This window comes from Lactuca serriola, chromosome 5 (genome assembly GCF_051521515.1).
Source record: "Lactuca serriola cultivar US96UC23 chromosome 5, Lser_US96UC23_V15, whole genome shotgun sequence".
NCBI classification, from domain to species: domain Eukaryota; kingdom Viridiplantae; phylum Streptophyta; class Magnoliopsida; order Asterales; family Asteraceae; genus Lactuca; species Lactuca serriola.
Genome location: NC_136412.1, coordinates 334154147 through 334175607, shown reverse-complemented (window position 1 = coordinate 334175607; position 21461 = coordinate 334154147). Strand labels below are relative to the sequence as shown.

The 21461-nt window shown below is 36.8% G+C and overlaps 1 pseudogene; it reads right to left on the bottom strand.

Moving 5' to 3' along the window:
- Nucleotides 1-6099: 6099 nt before the first annotated feature.
- LOC145056054 (small nucleolar RNA R71) lies at nucleotides 6100-6198 on the bottom strand (annotated as a pseudogene).
- Nucleotides 6199-21461: the final 15263 nt, after the last annotated feature.

The following is a 21461-nucleotide window of genomic DNA, read 5'->3' as shown; positions in this document are numbered from 1 at the left end:
CTATTTCAATTTCTAAGCAATCTATTTTAACTCTAAAGTAGTAGCTCAAAAATCCGATCTTCAAGCAATGCGATCGAAATCCATTTTCTTCACGATCAGATTCAGCTTACTTCTTCCCTTAAACTTCCTCTTTTTTCTTCGATCCTACAAAACATCAAAATAAAATCTTATCACATCATGTATTGAAAATCAAAGAATAGGAACTTGTAGAGTTAGTTATTGGATTTTACCTGAAGTAGAGCCATAAGTCTTGACTCTCCCATCTCTTAGATCTCTCAGGTAGTTTGGGCAGCTTTGTCTCCAATGTCCCTTCTCTTGGCAATAAAAGCAAATGGAATCCTTTGGTACAACACATGGGACAATCTCATACTTAGTCCTTTCTGGACTTCCAATGTTGCCAGTGTCCATTGAAGTTTAGGAGTTTGATTCACCAGACAAATTTGCTTGACCAGCACGCCAAATCATGCTAATTCAGCAGCTATAAGCAAATATGTGAGATCAATGAGGGTCACGTCATGATCCATCATATAGTACTCTCTAACGAACTCACTATATGATTCGGGAAGCGACTGAAGAACCCAGTGAACAACCAACTCATCAGAAATCTCGACACCCAACATCCTTAACCTGTCAATGTGTGACTTCATATCTAAGACGTGTGCACACACAGGTTTCCCATCTTTGTGTTTACTTGCCAAAAGGGATTGAGTGAGCTTGAACTTTTCAAGCCTTCGAACTTGTGGGTCAGGGAGAATAATTGGAGGAGGTGGAGGAAGTGAAGCATGATCTCTGGCTCCTCGGTCATATCGTGGAATATCATCTCCATTTTGAAAACTTGTTCCATGGGTTTTAGGAACACCATTGTAAGATTCAGACATCTACAAAACGGGAGAAATTTAAGTCAAGTTGATTAGAATCCTTGATGTAACACCCAAATGAAACATCAAGACTAGGATCCAACACAATACTCTACAACCTAGAAGAGGGATGCCGTAATCTAGTTGCAGAATATTTAAATGTAGGTAAATGACGATTTACCAATTTCCACCATGAAAAACGAAAAAGAAATTTAAGTTTTAAATGAATTTAAACTCCTAGATCTTTTGAGATTCATTGACATTTTCAATGGCATGTTTAATCTTTATTATGCCCTACTATTTGCGACTGGGATGCCGAGGATCACAAACAATGTGTGAATAACCATGCGAATGTACATGGTGCACTCAATGCTACTATCACCTAATCAATGTGTCGGTTAGCCACACACGCTCCATTGATCAATGATAAACATCGTGTCACCCTTCGCTACTAATGCCAAACCCAAATTAGTGTGCTGGTTAACCACACACGCTCAACTAACGTCTCAGCAAGGGTACAAAGTGTCAATCCATGGATTAGCTTACAATTTCATATTTTGCCTAAAGTAACTATGATTTGGGAATTTTACAAAATATTTAATTACTGTGTACTTCATTATACTTATAACGGAAGGTTTCTGTCCTATCCCACCCGTTCGGCTAACGACCCTCCATTAGTGAAGAGTGCGGTGACTAAGAGTGGATACCCATTCAATCGCCATTTTATAGGCAATTTCCTTAAACACCCTTTATAGACCAGCTTCGTGAATGATGCCTACTAACGGTAAGACTGACTCTTTACTCATATATATATATATATATATATATATATATATATATATATATATATATATATATATAATATCAGACTTTTAATGTTACATATATATAGTATATGGTGTATTTTACACTTTTAAAATACTAGGTGGTTTTATTAACTTTCTCTTTTAATTAACTTACCAAAACCATGTGGGTGTAATTTGAACTTTTCAAAATACTAGGGGTTTAGAATTTAAATATTACACAATTAAACTATTAATCAAAATTTTAAATTCCAAAACTTGAGGGCCAGTTTTGAAACATTTCAAACATTTGGGTTTAGAATTTAAATATTTCAAAATAAAACTTTTAATCAAAAAATTTTAATTCCAAAACTCGAGGGCAAGTTTTGAAACTTTTCAAAACATTAGCGTTTACCTATTTAAATTTCAAAAACAAAATTTTTTAGTTCAAATTTAAACTATAAAACCTAAACGAGAAAATTGAAACTTTTTCACAAGATAATTCAAATCTAAATTACAGATAATCAATCTTTATCTAATAAAACAAAAGATTATCTAAATTTTGACAATTATCTTCTATTTTGGCAAGGATAATCACCCAATATAGATAAAATTCAGATTTTATTGACAAAAAATGTTTTAGGTATTATCCACAGCCAAAACAGGTCAAAATCCTGAAAAAAACAGCATTCTGCGTCTCAGACTCGTCGAGTCAGCACTGGACTCGTCGAGTTCATAGTGGACTCGGCGAGTCCACCCCCATAAACTCAAAATTTTCGATTTTAGGCGTGAATAATCAAATATAGCATCAAATACATCAAACAAACAGCCCTAGGCTCTGATACCACTGATGGGTTTCGAGCAATACATCATTCCTATGGTGTACATGCAAACGCTAATAGCTTTTGGATCTAGTTTGTCTAATGAACATGCAATTGAATATCCAAAGCTATAAACCCTAGACCTAGCATACAATTAATCATATTAACAGAAATTAGGGTTTAGATCTAACCTTTGATTGTTATATAGCAATAACAATCTAATCCTTAGCTTCAGAAAGCTTAGTGCCTCAAGTGTTGCACCTCTAACGGAGTCACAAACACCACTAAGCAACTTGGATGAAAAGGGAGGAGAGAGGAGGCACCAAAAACGACTGGAAACCATAAAGGAACACTTAGCCACGTTTTTGGATCTCAAGGGTTCTTTAAATAGGTAGGCAATTAGGGTTATCTAACAAGGAAATCCTAATTTGACTGCTTAAGCCCTAAGCAGCCCATGGACCCCTTCTGGAACATACCTTGGACGATTTCTAATGGGCTTCCCAATAGAATTCGTCCAACCTATTATTCCAAGGTGATCCGTAGCCCAATTGCAATTATCTTATAATTACAATTCCAGTCCCCTAAGTTTAATTAATCTCCTTTAGCCACACAATTAGTTCTTGACTAATATTAATTAAACAATATGATTTCTCCTTTAATATATTATTCTCATAATATATTAATAAATCATAATTAAACCTTTCTCTCCTTAATTCATCCTACATATTGCTATGGTGAAGGCAACCCAAAAGAACCATGCTCATAATCAGGTCAAGTACATACCAAAATAATTATGGACTTAGACACTAATCCAACAAAAACCACTTTCCTTAATGGGAAATTGGTAGAGGATGTTTACACGTCTTAGCCAGAGGGTTTTGTCGATGCAAAGTACCCTAATAGGGTGTGTAAGCTTGAGAAATCCATTTATGGATTGAAACAAGCATCTTGTAGATGGAATCTTTGCTTCGATGAGAAAGTCAAAGAGTTTGGCTTTTCGAGGAGCGAAGATGAGTCTTGTGTGTATGTTAGGGCTAGTGGGAGTATAGTTAGCTTTCTGGTGTTGTATGTGGATGACATACTACCCATAGGAAATGGCATCCCAACTTTGTAGGAGGTTAAGTCCTGACTTGGGAAGTGTTTCGCTTTGAAGGACCTTGGAGAAGTTGCCTATATCCTAGGGATAAGGATAATGAGAAACAGGAGTAAGAGAATAAGGACTTAGTCAGAGTACCTACTTGGATAAGGTGTTGAGAAGATTCAACATGCAGAATTCCAAAAAAGGGGATCTACCAATCCAACATAATGCCAAGCTAAGTAAGACTCAGAGTCCGAGTACAAAGGCTGAGATAACTGAGATGAGTCGATTTTCATATGCTTCCGTTGTTGGCTCGATCATGTATGTTGTGACTTGTACTCGCCCTGATGTGGCTTTTGCTTTGAGCATGGTTAGCAGATTTCAAGGGAATCCTGGCATGGCGCACTGGACTGCGTAAAGAATATTCTCAAGTACCTACGGAGGACTAAGGATTGGGTCCTTACCCTTAGTGGGAGTGATGACTTGAGAGTGATTGGGTATAGTGATGCTAGTTTTCAGACTGACAGGGATAATTTCCACTCTCAGTTAGGCTGGGTCTTTACCCTAAATGGAGGAGCAATTACTTGGAAAAGTTCCAAGTAGGAGACAGTAGCTGATTCTACTTGTGAATCAGAGTACATAGCAGCGAGTGAAGCGGCGAAGGAGGTAATATGGCTGAAGAACTTCATTGGAGACCTTGGAGTTATGCCAGCTATACAAGAGCCTATGGAAGTTTTCTGTGGCAGCAATAGTGTGGTTGCCTTAGCCAAGGAGCCAAGAGATCATGGTAGATTCAGACACATTGACAGAAAATACCACTTCATAAGACACAAGATAGAATAAGGACTCCTCGTGGTAAAGAGGGTATCGTCAGAAGAGAACCCTGCAGATCCCTTCACGAAGGGACTGACTAGGGTTAGGCATTTGCAGCATGCAAGAAGCATCAGGCTGAGGGACGATATTAGTTTTAATAATTAGATTTCTGAAACTTGTAAAATGTAATTGACATTTGATGATTAAATAAAAGTTGTTATTTATTTAGGAGTAAAGTGTTACTATCCTATGTTGATCGTTTACTATTGTTTCAATTTTGCATGTTTTGACTTCCAGAATAATTATTTTATTCAAACTCTCCACAGTCGGTCATATGTCGGAAGTAGATATGAATCAAGACTATCATGAATTTGGCTTGTAAGATTTGTCTAAGGTGCATTAGACATAGCAATGGTTGCTGCAACATTCATGAGTGCTCATAAGGTCTGAGTTGGATTAAACCCACGCTCGCTTGTATCACTTCATGGAATTTATCTCGAGTGATCGCGAGACGGTAATATCATATATATCTTCAAACCTAGAGATATGAGTTGTTGACTGTGAGTTGGTTATCCATTGATTGTACAAAAACGCATCAATAACTTGATGACAAAAAACGTGCTTTTGTGCATAATTTAACGAACAGTTAGTACAAGCATATGAGTCGAAGTTTATCTATTCCTTCTAGCAATAGAAGCGATATCTGGGCCCCTCGATGATTTGGTTTTGACTTATATGACGGGCCTGGTCAGAACCTAATTGATGTGTTCAATTTTTTTCTGTGTCAAACAAATCAGAGATCGAGAAACAAATGTTGGACAATAAGTTAGATCATGTTCCATGTGTTTGTCCGGCTGATATCTTGAGAACAGAGGAGTATACGATCACTTATCTAAAATGGCGCTTTATAGTTCAACAGAGTTTTAAAGAGCTACGATTGTTGGTTGGTTCATGAAGTGCTACTTGCAACTATAATTATCAGAATCATCCAAGTGGGAGACTGTTGGATAAGGTGTCTAAGTCCGTAACTATATTTGGTATCAACTTGACCCGACCCGACATGGTCCATTTCGGTTGCACTTCACCTAACAACTTGTATGGATATACTTTTGAGAATAAGATGTTTATGATATATTAATATATTATTAGTTATGATATATTAATATGATATCATAATTATTTAATTATTATTGATCAAGAATTAATTTAGTGATCAAAATGGAGCTAATTAAATATGGACTCTTATTTATATATATGGATTAGGCAAAGATTTATTTAGGATGGGCTAAGAGTATACGGAGCCCATGGATAGTCCATGGAACTTTTAACCCATGGATCCTAGGTAAATGAAGAGTCATGGGTATTAGGGTTTAACCCTAATCCACCATACTATATAAAGGAGTCCTTGGTTCTAGAATTGGCACTAGTGTGTGTGAGCATAAGAGTGAGCCGATTTCTATAAGTGTTCTTATTCTCTAAAGAGCTTCCAACTTGTTTTGGTGATTTGTGACACCACTTGAGGCATCCACACTATTGGTGCTAGGCTTAAAACTCCAAGCAATCAACCACAAAAGAAAGGTATGTTATTCTACTTAAAGTTTTGTATTACATGTACCCCATAACATGCTAGTTAGGTTGTGAACCTTTGAAATCATATTTGCACGTATTTTAGAGAAAACATAGATCCAAGGTTTCTAGGGTTGCATGTACACCATAGGAGTGTTAGTATGCTCATAACCCAACACTCTAAACTCAAGAAGAAGATTGCTAATTTTCAACATAGAATCCTTATATGAAGCATATGAGAGGTACAAGGGCTTGCTTAGAAGTTATCCTCAACACGATCTTAATGTCCACCAAGAAGTGTCCATTTTATATGATGGAGTGAATGTCACAACAAGACAACTTTTTGACTCCCAAGGCCAAATAGAGAATGTTACTAGCGGTAAAGGAGATGGAGAGAACAAGAAGATGGACATGGTTTTGGAAAACATAGAAAATATGGCTAGGCGAATGATAATATTGGATCAATCTATCCATGCCATAAGAGATGGGTGTGATAATTGTAGTGGGCCACATTTAACCAATGATTGTGATTTGGATGAAAATCGGAACAAAAGGCACAATTGTTCTACTCGAGTGGAGACAAGAAAGATAAAGATTAGAGGAAGCCCAAAAAGGGGTGTTTGCCATATGAAGAGTATAAGAAGCAGGAATATGAGAAACATAGACAAACTGGTCGGGGTTTCTACAAAAAAGAGCAACCACCACCCGAAAAGAAGATGGACTTCGAGTCAGTACTTCATTGGTTTATGGAAGCATCTGAAAAAAGACATGATACTACTGGTGCTAATCTGAGAAATCATTTAGCTTCCATTAATAACATAAAGACTCAACTTTGGAAACTAACAACACTTGTCAATGAGAGATTACCATATTTTCAATTTTTTTCTTATTAAGCCATTATAGCAATACACTTTCAATTTTTTTTATTATTAGGAGGACAATATATTTTAAAAAAATTTGTGTACTCATATTAATGAAAATGGGTATGTATTTATGAATTTGCTATAGTTAGGTAGATCTTTAAAAATACAACATTGTTATATGAAGAAATTAAAGTAGTATGCTTTAATAAACATTAAAATGAAAGTACATTGCTCTTTCTTGCATCTAACCCTTATCTTTACCTTGTCGTTTACTCTTCGTATTGTTACTTTCTCTATTTTATTTTTTGTAAAAAAGGGGAAAATGTACAAAGTGCAAAAAATGCCCCAACATCTAGATGGATGGGGTTTAGATGAATGTTACCAACTAGCCTTACTAGGTTTCTCTAAGATCAAGGTATTAGCTAACACTAAAAGAACAAATTCAATCCTACAAATAACCACTTTGGTCATTATCAAATAGGAACAAATTAAAGCAATTGCATTTATTGTTTTCTTTTTCGACAAATTGAAACTTGTATGGTTATTTTGATTTTTTATTCGTTTATTATGTGGATTTATGCATACATATGTTTTTGTATTTGTGTATGTAACACTCTTTACATAAAATCAAATCGAAAACACCATAAAAAAACAATAACTCTTTCAACCCCTGCGAAGCATGGGCCACATCACTGGTTATCATTATTGTTATTTTTCATTTTGTAAAGCATATGTATTGTTCATATATAAATCCTCCAAAACTAATTTTTGTGGCTTGAAATCATAATAATAACTTCACCTGTGATTTTTAATGTCAAAACAATTAAACTCATAGAAATTCTTACAATATTGTTGAAACAAACCCTTTTTTAAAGAAATATATTAAATAATGATGAACTATAAAATGCTGAAGCCAAATACGTTTTCAAGGTTAAAACTTAAAACAATACATATGCTCGCTAATTTTGACACAGTTAAATTAATTTGTTATCATCAAATACAACTATTGTTAAAATAGTCTTCTCGTGGAATGTGAAAACAATTAATTTTCTATTGATTTATATGCATAAGTTCCTAAGCATTTTACTTGTATAATAAATCGTAGTAAATTGCGAATATGGAAGGTTTGCATGTTACTTTGGTGGAAGCTAGTCGAGTAGGGGCGTTTAATGGAATTTCTCTTGGTCCTACAAATTTAGAAGTTTATCATTTTTTATATGCGGATGATGTTATTATATTGTGTGATTGGGTGGTTGAAATTTAAAAGTTTTTCAGCTTGCTTCAAGCTTTAAAATTAATTTACTAAAAAGTAAATTGATGCTATTATGTGGCTTGTTTGGTTGGTTGTCAAGCTACTCAGGTTCCTTTTGATTATCTTGGAGTTCCTGTAAGGGAAAATATGAATAGAGTGGTGAACTGGAAACCTATTATAGAGATATTTGTTGAGAAGCTTTCTTCTTGGAATGGAAAACTCTTTTCCATAGGTGGTCGACTAATTTTGTTGAAAGCTATTTTGGGAAATATAGTTATGTATTATATGTCGGTATTCAAGGCTCCAGATATAGTATTAAAAATGCTAGAGTCTTTAAGGGGTAGATTTTTTTGGGTGGTGGATGTGAGTGAAAGAAAGATTCATTGGATCGCTTGGAATCATGTTTTTGCTAGTAACATTGATGGAGGTTTAGGCATTGGTAGCCTAAATGCTTATAATAAAGCCTTACTTTTTAAATGGTATTGGCAATTTTTTAAAGATCCTCTGGCTCTTTGGGCTAAGATTATTACAACTATACATGGAGATATAAGGGGAGGTAGCATGATCTACAAAAATACAAGAGGATTGAGTCCTTGGGTTAGCATGCTTAAAGGAGTGGAAAAATTAAAACTTAAAGGAATTAATCTATATGACTATTAATGTAATAGTGGGAAATGATCAAAGTATTCCTTTTGGGAGGATGCTTGGATAGGATACAAACCTTTTGAAGGAGATGTTTATTAGAACTTTTGTGCTAGATTTGGACCCAACTGCTAAACTAGTGGATAGAGATGGTATTCATAAAATTAAGGCTAATTCTGTGAGACAACCCAGGGTAGGGGTTCTGGTTGATCAAATGAAAAATCTTGGTGAGTTAACTAGAGAAATAGTGTTGTCTGATGTCAAGGGTAAGCGACATTGGGAACTTGATAAAGATGGTTTTTTCACAGTTGCTTCTACAAGAGTTCACTTGGATTCCATTTTGTTGGAGAGTTCGACATAACTTAATAGATGGAACACTCTAGTTCTTAGAAAAGTTAATGTATTGTTATGAAGATTAGTTAGAAACATGGTCCTTACTGGATTGAATATGATAGATAAGAACATTGATTTGGATTGTTTGCTTTGCCCAATTTGTGAACGAACAGGTGAATCCGTAGGACATCTTTTCACCTCCTGTTTGTTGCTTCTATTTGGGAAAAAATCGCAACTTGGTGGGATGTGGATCGATCTATAACTAATCTGGTAGCATGGACTGAAAAATTGAACTTTAATGTGGAGACTAAACAAAACTTCGATGTTGTGGTCATGGTTACGTTTTGGAGCCTGTGGAGTTATAGAGTAAGTTTGTGTTTGAAATGGTAAAGCCCCGCAAAGATGAAATCTTTGATGACATTTGTTCTTTTGTTTATTTTTGGGTAAATAATAGGCGTAAGAATTGTAAAACTGATTGGAATTGTTGGTTGATTGGTCCAAAACTAGTTATGTCATCTTTGTAATTTGGTTTTGCCTCTAGCTTCTTGCTAGAGAGTATTATATAAAAAAAATTATTGGTCAAAAAAATTGCAACTGTTATCATTTTTATTCATAAATGTTTATTATTGTATATCTATAAAAAGTAAAAACAATACAATTAGGTTTTACCAAGCTGCCTTCTTATCCCAATCATCAGGAAATGTACGGTTATGTTTACTTACATAAAGTCCATCCGATCTTACTAACCAATAACATCTTTGAACTACAAAAATATTCCCATTGAAACATTTGTGAAAAATGTTATAGTTAAAATACTAACACTTGCATACTTTGATCCCCACCAAAACTCACCATTATAAATGGTCTTAACTCTTGCACGAATTATCCAATCAAACTCTTCGTTGAAGGCAAGTGTGCGCTTTCCTTGGTAGTCGCCGTTTCTGCCAGAGATATTGACTACAACATTATCTTCAACGACATTCGTGAGATACATCCTAAATCTGGTAATTGTATTGGGTACTACTATTGAACCTGAACCCATACAAAATGACACCATTGTCAAAATCACAACTGCATGTACCATCAAATTCATGTTTGATTTTTATCAACCGGTAATGTCTTTTCTATTGTGTGCTTTTTACAACTCTCTCTATTTATATAAAATAAAATACAGTTAATTTTAATGGTATAATATGATTTTTCTAATATGAAAATGAATCAATTTAATTTCCATAAATTTCACATTAATGATCTGTCTCTTGTTAGATTTGCATTAAATGAACTAAAACAAATATATGACACCTGAACAAAAGTTATAAATGATTATTTTATGTATTTTTGCCTTTGATTATAGATTATTTTTTACAACGAATTTTTTTTACTAAAATTGGGAGAAAAAAATAATAAGAAACCAACATGGTACAAAATAGTTATAAATTTCTATCTAATAAAGATGAACCATTCCATTCGATCCGATCTAAATTGCAAAATCTGCATCTTGTTTTAATCCATTAAAATTTATATTTTGATATCGTCTGCCAAATTAGGAGAGTTTAACAACATCGTTTCCCGCCTTCAAAATAAGCCTAAAAGTAGTTCAACACCGCAAATAAAAGTTTTGATCTCTTGGAATTGTTCTGGATGTGCGTAGAGCAGCACAAAGAGAAACACAAAGAGAGAGTTTTGGGACCTAATTTCAATCCATACCATTTTATGTCACATGAACATACAACCTTTAGGAACACGCATGAAGAAAAAGCATGGTCATTTATGTCATCATCATCCTTATAAAAAGGATATCAAATGTCAGACATTTTGACCCAACAGAACATAAGGTTTCAAGCTAAAATTCGTAATGTTTGGGATTTGATTTTTAGAATAGTTATATTATTCATGAATTAAACATGTTAATATTGAGCACAACAAGTATTGATGTGAATATCATATCCCAATATATGTAAACAATATATCAGTTGTTGTCTTAATGTTCCAATATCCAACTACTAAATCCAAATCAAATTCCATTTATAGAATAACAAAGACTTATAACTCAAGCTTAACCCATCATGCTTAGTTTGACGGAAGGACTTTATTAATAGGTATGACTAAAATTAATTTTGTATGAATTTTGTGAATATGATTATCTCTATATTTGACTTTATTGTAAGTATAGTTAAATATCTTGGAGAATATGATTTGTGTTCTGATGTGACATAGAGTCTCTTAGCTTAATTAAGTATGCTCTTGAAATCACGAAAGATTTCTAGGTTATCCTTGAATGGAAGGAACCAACTTAGTTTTCAATGAACTCATTCATCGAATCATATTTGATTGCAACTTATAAAGTAGCAGTGTATTCTTATTTTGTAGTAGACTATGCAATCATCTTTTGCTTGGACCTCATTCCACCAAAACTTTTTCTTCATCCATAATGAATTCATAATCGAATTATAATTCATAATTATATCTATCTGTTTTGAAGTCAACATTTTAAGTGGATAAATAGTTTAGAAGAAGCTTGGATGCATTTTTGGAGCTGAATGGAACTAAAATAGCTGAGGAAATAGTAACCTTGGATAGATTTGCTGAAACTAAAGAGTTCGTGTCCGAAATACGCATTTATGGATTTACACGATCTTGTTTTCCATTCCGCGCTTGTGTTTTTGACCATGTTATGTGGCGAAAATCAATTTTTGGCACTTCTAAGGACTTACACGATCGAGTTTGTCGGAAATCGCGATAGTGTTTTTGATAAATATATCCGAAATAGCAATGTACTTAATTAAATGCGAAAAGAACCGAATTTTAATGAAAGTGTGGCGCTCCCATGATGTGTTTTTCAAGTTTTGTTGTTTGAAGCTAATGTCTTGCATATAAATACATTTTTTGTTTCCAGTTTCAAAGAGAATATCAGAAACCCTTTCCATACGATTTTTGGGAGATTTCTGCACTTTTTAATCGATTTTTGAAGATTTAAAGATTGTGGATCGATTGTCTCAATTAGTTTAGTTAGATTAGTTGTTTAGTCATTCTTTTTATCGTATCAAGAAGATACGAATTTCCTAAGTTCATTAAATAATTTGTATTTAAAATTTAATCTTTAATTCGGATGATTATCCGAAGGAGTCACCGATCTGATCCAAACTACGCCCCGCGTACACCGAGGTATGTTGACACTCGCACTCGAGCACTTCGGATACGTAAGCCATGACGTTTCGAAGCAGTACGCCCCGCGTACTCCGAGGCTCCAGCCTCCTATAAATAGGATGCGAGGGTAGCCGACTCAATTGCTATTTTTCTCTCTTCTCTCTCCCGTTTTGCCTCGATCTTCGTGCCAGAAGTACCCCGAAGCCCGGTATTATTCTCGAGCCCCGAAGCAAGTCCCGAGATCCCAAAGATCCCGAGAAGTGCAGTTCCCGAGCCGAAGCTCTGCCCGTGAGAAGTTCGATTTTTGTAGAGATCTTCCAGATCTGCAGAGGATTACTACTTTTGCAAGCCGTAGTGTTGTGCGATCATCTTCTGATTAAGTGAGTGTATACTACCTTTCATAAACATGATAATAATACAAGTATGGTTCGAGTGTATTAAGTATATTGTTGTTTATATGTGTGAATGTGTATTCACTTTCTTCTATCTCATAGATATTATTTATTCTCTATGAAATACGTGTTATGTGTGTGTGTGCCTCATCTGTTATGTGAAATATGTGTTGATTAAAGCATGCTATACACGTTTTTAAACTATGTATAAAAATGTATATTTTTATCTACTAATATGTTGGGTAGAACATGGGTAGATAGTTGGTGTGTAATAAACAGATAAGAGGCCTCGTTGTTGTTTGATTAGTCATCTAGCGGAGTTTAGATGACGACCACGGACTTTTCTAGACAGTCTTGTGGAACATTAGCAGGTTTGCCACCTGTAGGTGTTAATGAACTTGGGTGTTCATTCGCTGTACTCCATCCCCCTCATGGTTGCCTTATTTGACTTATATTGCTGAGGTACCCCCGAAGCATGTGTTGTCGCCCCGATGAAATATTCTTAGATTAGGTCCCTTATGTTAGTTGTCTTAGGGACATAAAGTGAGAATAACGAGAATAGGTAATTGGGTTATTGTTGGTTGGTGAAAATTAAATATGATTATTTATTGTGGGTTGAAAACCCTATATGCTCACCAGGCTCCCAAGCCTGACCCACTCAGTTTTATTTGTATTACAGGAAGTGGCGCGAGGGCATAAGATGGATGAACCATCAAGTTGTTTTGTTTACAAGTCTGTATATGTATATATTTGTTGAATGACTTGTAATGTTATCGTTTATGCTTATTGGTCTGTATCGGAACATGACACCTCGAGTTTTGATTATATAATGAAAAATACATTTCTTTTATGAAATGCTTTGGTAAACATTGTTTTATCATGTTTTGTTTTTGGGAACAAATTCCGCAACTCTATCAAATAAAAGGATTTACTCTGAAATTATTTTAAAAGCATAAATGAAAATCGGTCTTTTCTGGCTGAGATTTTGGGGATGTCACAGTTGGTATCAGAGCATTAGTTTAAGCGAACTAGGAATTTGTAGGATTTCTAGACTTAAACTTAGAATGCTAAGTGAAATTTTGAGATGTGTGCCTGTTGTATTTTAGACACGAGCACTAGTTTATTTTATGAAAGTTGCCTAAAATGCTTTTATGTGCTAAATGTTATATGTTCCCATATATGATATTATTTGTTCGGATCTATGGTCTGTTGCCGACCAGATCTAGAAACCTTATGTGTGTAGGATTCTAAGCGTATGTCTACGATATTAGAACTAGCATGTAAACGTTTCGAAGTGATAAGGATGATTTGAATATCTATCGTGATTGAGGATCTAATTTCACCTTATTCGGTGTGTAGATCAAAAATGGTGAGAACAAGAAGTGGAGTTGGAAATGCTGATGAAAACAGGAATCAACCACCAGTGATTGAATAAATACCTGTCGTAGCAGCAGCACCTGAGCCAATAACCATGGCTGGTGTGCAAATGATGATTGAGACGATGTTGGATCGTCAGATGGATGAAACTAGACGGTTGCTTCAACAGAATCGTGAAGAACTGTCAATTCGTGTGGAAGAGCCTGAATTAAATGAAGACACTCGGAAGGTGGAAACTTCAGTGGGTCTGTTGGTCCAGCCAACCCACCGATAGTTAGACAAGATAACCATGATGGAAGGAATGATGGAATGGGATGTAAGTACAAGGACTTTCTAACTTGCAAACTATTGACCTTCAATGGAAAGGAGGATCCGATTGGGGTTATGGATTGGATCTCCGAAATAGAGTTAGCCTTCATGACTTGTGGCTGCAGAGGTAAGTTGCAGACTATCTATGCAGTGCGTCAGTTCCGAGGTGGAGCCATTCGTTGGTGGAACACTCTAGGGAAGACTTTAAGCCCTAATGAGCCACTGCAATTGTCATGGGCAAAGTTCTTGGTGCAGTTCAAGCGCAAGTCCTGCTCGGCTCAAAATCTGTTGGAACTAGAGAACAAGTTTCTGACATTGACAAAAGGCAGCATGTCAGTTGATGAATACACCAATAACTTCACCGATAAGATGAAGTTTGCCTTGCGTATCGTTCCAGACGAGCTGACAAAGGTGGACCGGTATACGAAGGGACTCCCATGGGAGTACGAGGTGCCAGTACGTCAGGCACATACTCTAGAGGCAGCTATCTGGGCTGCCAAGTCTGTTGAGAACATGATTAAAGGGAGAACCACCGACAAGGTTGAGATTGGTGAGAAAAGAAAGTTTGAGGGAACGTCTGGTTCCAGTAAGAAAGGCAAATTTTCGAAATCTGATTCGAAAAAGTTTGGAGGAAAAGGAGGCGAAGCGAAGTGGTGTGATAAGTGTAAGAAAAAGCACTTTGGGAAATGTAGCGAGGATGTAACCTGCTACAAGTGTGGAAAAGTTGGACATTTTTCCAATGAGTGTCCGAACAACAAAAGGATGTGTTTTGGTTTTAATGAAGAGGGGCACATTTTGAAAGACTGTCCGAAGAAGAAGGAGGCAGCTAGGCCCAACATTCCACCAAAGCCGAAGGCGAGAGCCTTCCAGATGACACTTGAGGCTGCTAAAGATGAAGCTGATGTCGCTTCAGGTACCTTTCTTGTAAACGAATTACCTGCTCAAATTTTGTTTGATTCTGGAGCCAACTACTCCTTTATTTCGCATGAGTTTGGTAGAAAGCTAGCCTTGCCTGTTGATAGACTAGATAATGCTCTATTAGTCGAAGTTGCTAGTGGCAAGTTTGTACCTGTTAGCCATCGTATGAAAAACATCTTAATCGACCTTAATGGGAATAAGTTTCTCGAGGAATTATTGCCTATCGAACTTAATGGTTTCGACGTCGCTCTGGGAATGGATTGGCTTAGTGCCAATGATGCCGAAATTTTATGCAAGAAGAAGATAGTTAAAGTAAACCCGCCTGGGAAAGATTCATTTATGGTGTATGGGGACAAACGCAGAGTGAATTCTGGAATCATTTCCCTAATGAAAGCTAGAAAGTGTTTGACCAAGGGATGTACATCATATTTAGCATTCGTGATTGATGCTAAGAAAGAAAAGAAGGTGATGCAGAGCATTCCAGTGGTGTGTGATTATCCGAAAGTATTTCCCGAAGATCTTCCTGGATTACCACCTGATAGACAAGTGGAGTTCAGAATTGACTTGTTACCAGGAACCATGCCAATAGCAAAAGCACCTTATCGATTAGCACCGACGGAGATGAAGGAGCTGATGATGCAACTTCAGGAGTTATTGGACAAAGGTTTCGTTAGACCTAGTTCATCACCCTGGGGAGCTCCGGTGTTATTTGTGAAGAAGAAAGATGGAAGTATGAGAATGTGCATCGATTACAGAGAGCTGAACAAGGCAACAATAAAGAATAGATATCCGTTACCAAGGATTGATGACCTGTTTGATCAACTGCAAGGTTCGAGCTATTTCTCGAAGATCGATCTTAGGTCAGGATATCATCAGCTAAAAGTAAGAGAACAAGATATCGAGAAGACTGCGTTCAGAACACGATATGGACACTACGAGTTCTTGGTTATGTCGTTTGGACTAACCAATGCTCCGGCAGCATTCATGGATTTAATGAATAGGGTTTGTAATCCTTTCCTTGATAAATTTGTGATAGTGTTCATAGACGACATTCTGATTTACTCGAAAAGCCAGGAGGAGCATGGCAGACACTTGCGAGAAGTGTTAGAAGTTTTGAAGAAGGAGAAGCTGTATGCAAAGTTCTCCAAATGTGATTTTTGGATTCGTGAAGTCCAATTCTTGGGTCACGTGGTCAACCAAGAAGGGATAATGGTTGATCCAGCGAAGATCGAAGCTGTGATGAAGTGGGAACAACCGAAAAGTCCCACGGAGATTCGAAGCTTTTTAGGATTAGCCGGATATTACGGAAGGTTTATCCAAGGCTTTTCTTCGATTGCTACCCCATTAACAGCTTTGACCCACAAAGGAGCTACTTATGCTTGGAGTGATAAGCATAAAGAAGCATTCGAGAAGCTAAAGAAGAAGCTATGCGAGGCACCGATACTTTCTCTACCTGATGGAGTTGAAGACTTCGCTGTTTATAGCGATGCATCTGGTGTTGGATTGGGTTGTGTTTTAACCCAAAGAGAAAAGGTGATAGCATATGCGTCTCGACAGCTGAAGGAGCATGAAAAGAATTACCCGACTCATGATTTGGAGTTGGCAGCGGTATTTTTCGCTCTGAAAATATGGAGGCATTACCTCTATGGCACGAAGTGCAAACTTTTTACCGATCATAAGAGTCGCCAATATCTATTTAATCAGAAGGAATTGAATATGAGGCAACGACGCTGGCTAGAATTACTTAAAGACTACGACTGCGAGATACTTTACCACCCCGGTAAAGCTAATGTTGTTGCTGATGCTCTCAGTCGGAAAGTCAATCTTGAAAGGAAAAGGCCAAGAGCGTTGAGAATAGAAGTTGTCTCGACAATTGTGGAGAGTATAAAGAAAGCTCAAGAGGAAGCTTCTGAGAAAAATGACCGAAAGGAGGAACGTTTGGGTAAAACGTTGGTGTTTGGTACAAACGGTCATGGACTGAAGGTATTCCAAGATCGTATTTGTTACCTAAGTCAGGAGGAATCAGAGATCTTCTGATGGAAGAAGCTCACAAGACCATGTACTCGATTCATCCCGGTACCAATTAAATGTATAGGGACCTGAAACCCTACTACTGGTGGCCAACGATGAAGCTTGATGTTGCAAAGTATGTGGCTGAATGTGTGACTTGTGCGAGAGTAAAGACACAACATCAGAAACCATATGGGAGTTTAGAGCCTTTACCTGTGCCTATGGGTAAATGGGAAGACATTGCTATGGATTTTGTCACTAAACTGCCCAGAACAAAGAATGGTCACGACATGATTTGGGTGGTCGTTGATCGATTCACTAAGAGTGCGCATTTCATAGCAGCCAAGGAGAAATGGTCTATGGAAAAGCTTGCAAATTCTTATGTGAAGGAAATTGTGAGGCTTCATGGTGTTCCGTTAACGATCGTATCGGATCGTGATAGCCGTTTCACCTCAAGGTTTTGGAAAAGTCTACAAGAGGAAATGGGTACCAAGTTATGTTTAAGTACAGCTTACCATCCGCAGACTGATGGTCAGAGTGAAAGAACGATACAAACACTTGAAGATATGCTGAGAGCATGTACCTTGGAATTCCTAGGTAATTGGGATGAACATTTACCATTGGTAGAATTTTCCTATAATAATAGTTTTCACTCGAGCATTAAGATGGCACCTTATCAAGCTTTGTATGGACAAAAGTGTCGTACGCCGTCTTGTTGGCTTGAGGCTGGGGAAAAGCAGTTTATGGGACCGAAGATGGTTCATCAAACTGTTGAAAAGTTGAAAATAATTAGGGAAAGAATGTTAGCAGCTCAAGATCGTCAAAAGAGCTATGCTGGCAAAAAGCGAAGACCGATGACTTTTGAGGTTGGAGATTCGGTTTTGCTTAAAGTCTCACTGTGGAAGGGACTTATAAGATTTGGTAAAAGGGGAAAGTTGAGTCCAAGGTTTATTGGACCGTTTAAAGTTCTTCAGAGGATTGGGAATCAAACTTACAAGCTCGAATTACCCGAAGAACTGAATGGAATTCACAACACTTTTCATGTGTGTTATTTGAGGAAGTTCACGGGAGAAGTTCCCGACATAATTCCAATTTCTGAATTGAGAATTGATGAGAAGAAAAGGTTGATTGAAGAACCAGAGGCAATTGTTGACCAAAAGACTAAGAAGTTGCGACGCAAAATGGTTGGGTTAGTGCTTGTCCGATGGAAACACACGAATGGGCGGAATCTCACATGGGAGACGGAGAGTGACATGTTGAGTCGCTATCCGCATTTGTTTGTTGATGTGTGATTCCGGGGACGGAATCATTCTAAGGTGGAGAGAATTGTAACGCCTATGTTTCCGGGCTTGCCATTTTTAGCAATGTAATAGTCTAGGTTAACCTTTGTAACCCATTTTGAAATAATAAGAGTGTATTATTTGAGTATTATGTGTTTTGTGCTTAATTGCTTAATTATGTGGTTTGATTAATTAAGAATAAAAATAAGTGTCAAAATTTAAGTGTAAAATAAACTTGATATCTTTGGATAATGTTGTAGTAGTTGAAACGAGGTTTCCGAATATATATAGAACGCCCAAATCTGACTTCGTATGAGGAAGTTATGATTTATCGAAGTTTCGGCTTAGCGGTATGCAGCCTGAAATACTCGATTTAAGATCGAGCGGTTTTTAGCCAAAACAATCTAAACGAGAATCGAAGATCTCGTTGTTGGTATCGAAGCGATGAAAAGTTAGGTGAGAACGGACGTCAAACGAAGAAGTTATGAATTTATAACGAAAGTTTCTGTCCCGGCCTATTAAAAATAAATAATAAAAATAAAGTTAAAATTAGCCGACAGAGTCTAAACGAAAGTTGTAGAGCGTAGTCTCACCTTCGCGTGGATATACAGAACGTCGAAAACGGAGTTCATATGAAGAAGATATGAATTTCCGAAGTTTATTAAATAATTCGTATTTAAAATTTAATCTTTAATTCAGATGATTATCCGAAGGAGTCACCGATCTGATTCGAAGTACGCCCCGTGTACGCCGAGGTATGTCGACACTCGCAATCGAGCACTTCGGATACGTAAGCCATGACGTTTCGGAGCAGTACGTCCCGCGTACTCCGAGGCTCCAGCCTCCTATAAATAGGATGCGAGGGTAGCCGACTCAATTGCTATTTTTCTCTCTTCTCTCTCCCGTTTTGCCTCGATTTTCGTGCCAGAAGTACCCCGAAGCCCGGTATTATTCTCGAGCCCCGAAGCAAGTCCCGAGATCCCGAAGATCCCGAGAAGTGCGGTTCCCGAGCCGAAGCTCTGCCCGCGAGAAGTTCGATTTTTGTAGAGATCTTCCAGATCTGCAGAAGATTACTACTTTTGCAAGCCGTAGTGTTGTGCGATCATCTTCTGATCAAGTGAGTGTATACTACCTTTCATAAACACGATAATAATACAAGTATGGTTCGAGTGTATTAAGTATATTGTTGTTGATATGTGTGAATGTGTATTCACTTTCTTCTATCTCATAGATATTATTTATTCTCTATGAAATACGTGTTATATGTGTGTGTGCCTCATCTGTTATGTGAAATATGTGTTGATTAAAGCATGCTATACAGGTTTTTAAACTATGTATAAAAATGTATATTTTTATCTTCTAATATGTTGGGTAGAACATGGGTAGATAGTTGGTGTGTAATAAACAGATGAGAGGCCTCGTTGTTGTTTGATTAGTCATCTAGCGGAGTTTAGATGACAACCACGGACTTTTCTAGACAGTCTTGTGGAACATTAGCAAGTTCGCCACCTGTAGGTGTTAATGAACTTGGGTGTTCATTCGCTGTACTCCATCCCCCTCATGGTTGCCTTATTTGAGTTATATTGCTGAGGTACCCCCGAAGCATGTGTTGTCGTCCCGATGAAATATTCTTAGATTAGGTCCCTTATGTTAGTTGTCTTAGGGACATAAAGTGAGAATAACGAGAATAGGTAATTGGGTTATTGTTGGTTGGTGAAAATTAAATATGATTATTTATTGTGGGTTGAAAACCCTATATGCTCACCAGGCTCCCAAGCCTGACCCACTCAGTTTTATTTGTATTACAGGAAGTGGCGCGAGGACATAAGATGGATGAACCATCAAGTTGTTTTGTTTAGAAGTCTGTATATGTATATATTTGTTGAATGACTTGTAATGTTATCGTTTATGCTTATTGGTCTGTATCGGAAGATGACACCTCGAGTTTTGATTATATAATGAAAAATACATTTCTTTTATGAAATGCTTTGGTAAACATTGTTTTAGCATGTTTTGTTTTTGGGAACAAATTCTGCAACTCTTTCAAATAAAAGGATTTACTCTGAAATTATTTTAAAAGCATAAATGAAAATCGGTCTTTTCTGGCCGAGATTTTGGGGATGTCACATGAAGGGACCCACCCTTCGGCCGAAAACGCCATGCGAGGCCTACTTAGAGACCGAAATCAACACCACCGCCAACAGATTGGACCGAGAACCCCCACCAAAAACCTCTTGCATCAAGAACCTTCTTCTGACCGCAAACAACTTCTCGGCCGAATACCTTCGGACCGCAAACACTCTACACCGAAACCTCCAATTCCTCGGAATGAGTTCTCGGCCGAAAATCAGCCACTTTATGGCTGAAATCTCCAAAACCGACTCCATTTTCTTCATACTTAAGTAACCAAAAATGGATCATTTGCACACTTCTAATAGACATTCTCACCTAATTTCTCTCCCAAATTTTGAATCATTTTCTTTCCAGCACTCACGATAAACAAATTATTCCAAATAATTTGTAAGTTATTGGTAAGCATCTTATATTACTTAGTGTTAATATAACACTTTATATTATTAGGATACGTTTGATAAAACGTGTTCTAGCCCGAGGATCATCACGACTAAGTTGTACTCGACCAAAAACATGCACACAAGGTGAGTTCATACCCCTACGTTTTCACAAATTTTAAATTGTTATAGGAGGGGGGGGGGGGGGATTCAAGTAAAACACATGAAATCTTGTGTTTAAAAATATAAATTTTTGATTATGTTTTCTTACCGTTAATAAGAAATTAAACGTGAAATTTACTAAGTATGCAAAATATCGTTACTATTGAATTTACAAATGATTTGCAAAACATGTTAAGACGCAACGGTTTCCACACCAACATGGAAAACATACATATAAACTATAATAGGTATAGCTTATGGAACAAAGATACTATTTTATAAAGTTCAGGTTACAACACGGAAAACAAACTTATAAACTATAATATGTATTGTTTATGGAACTAAGGAA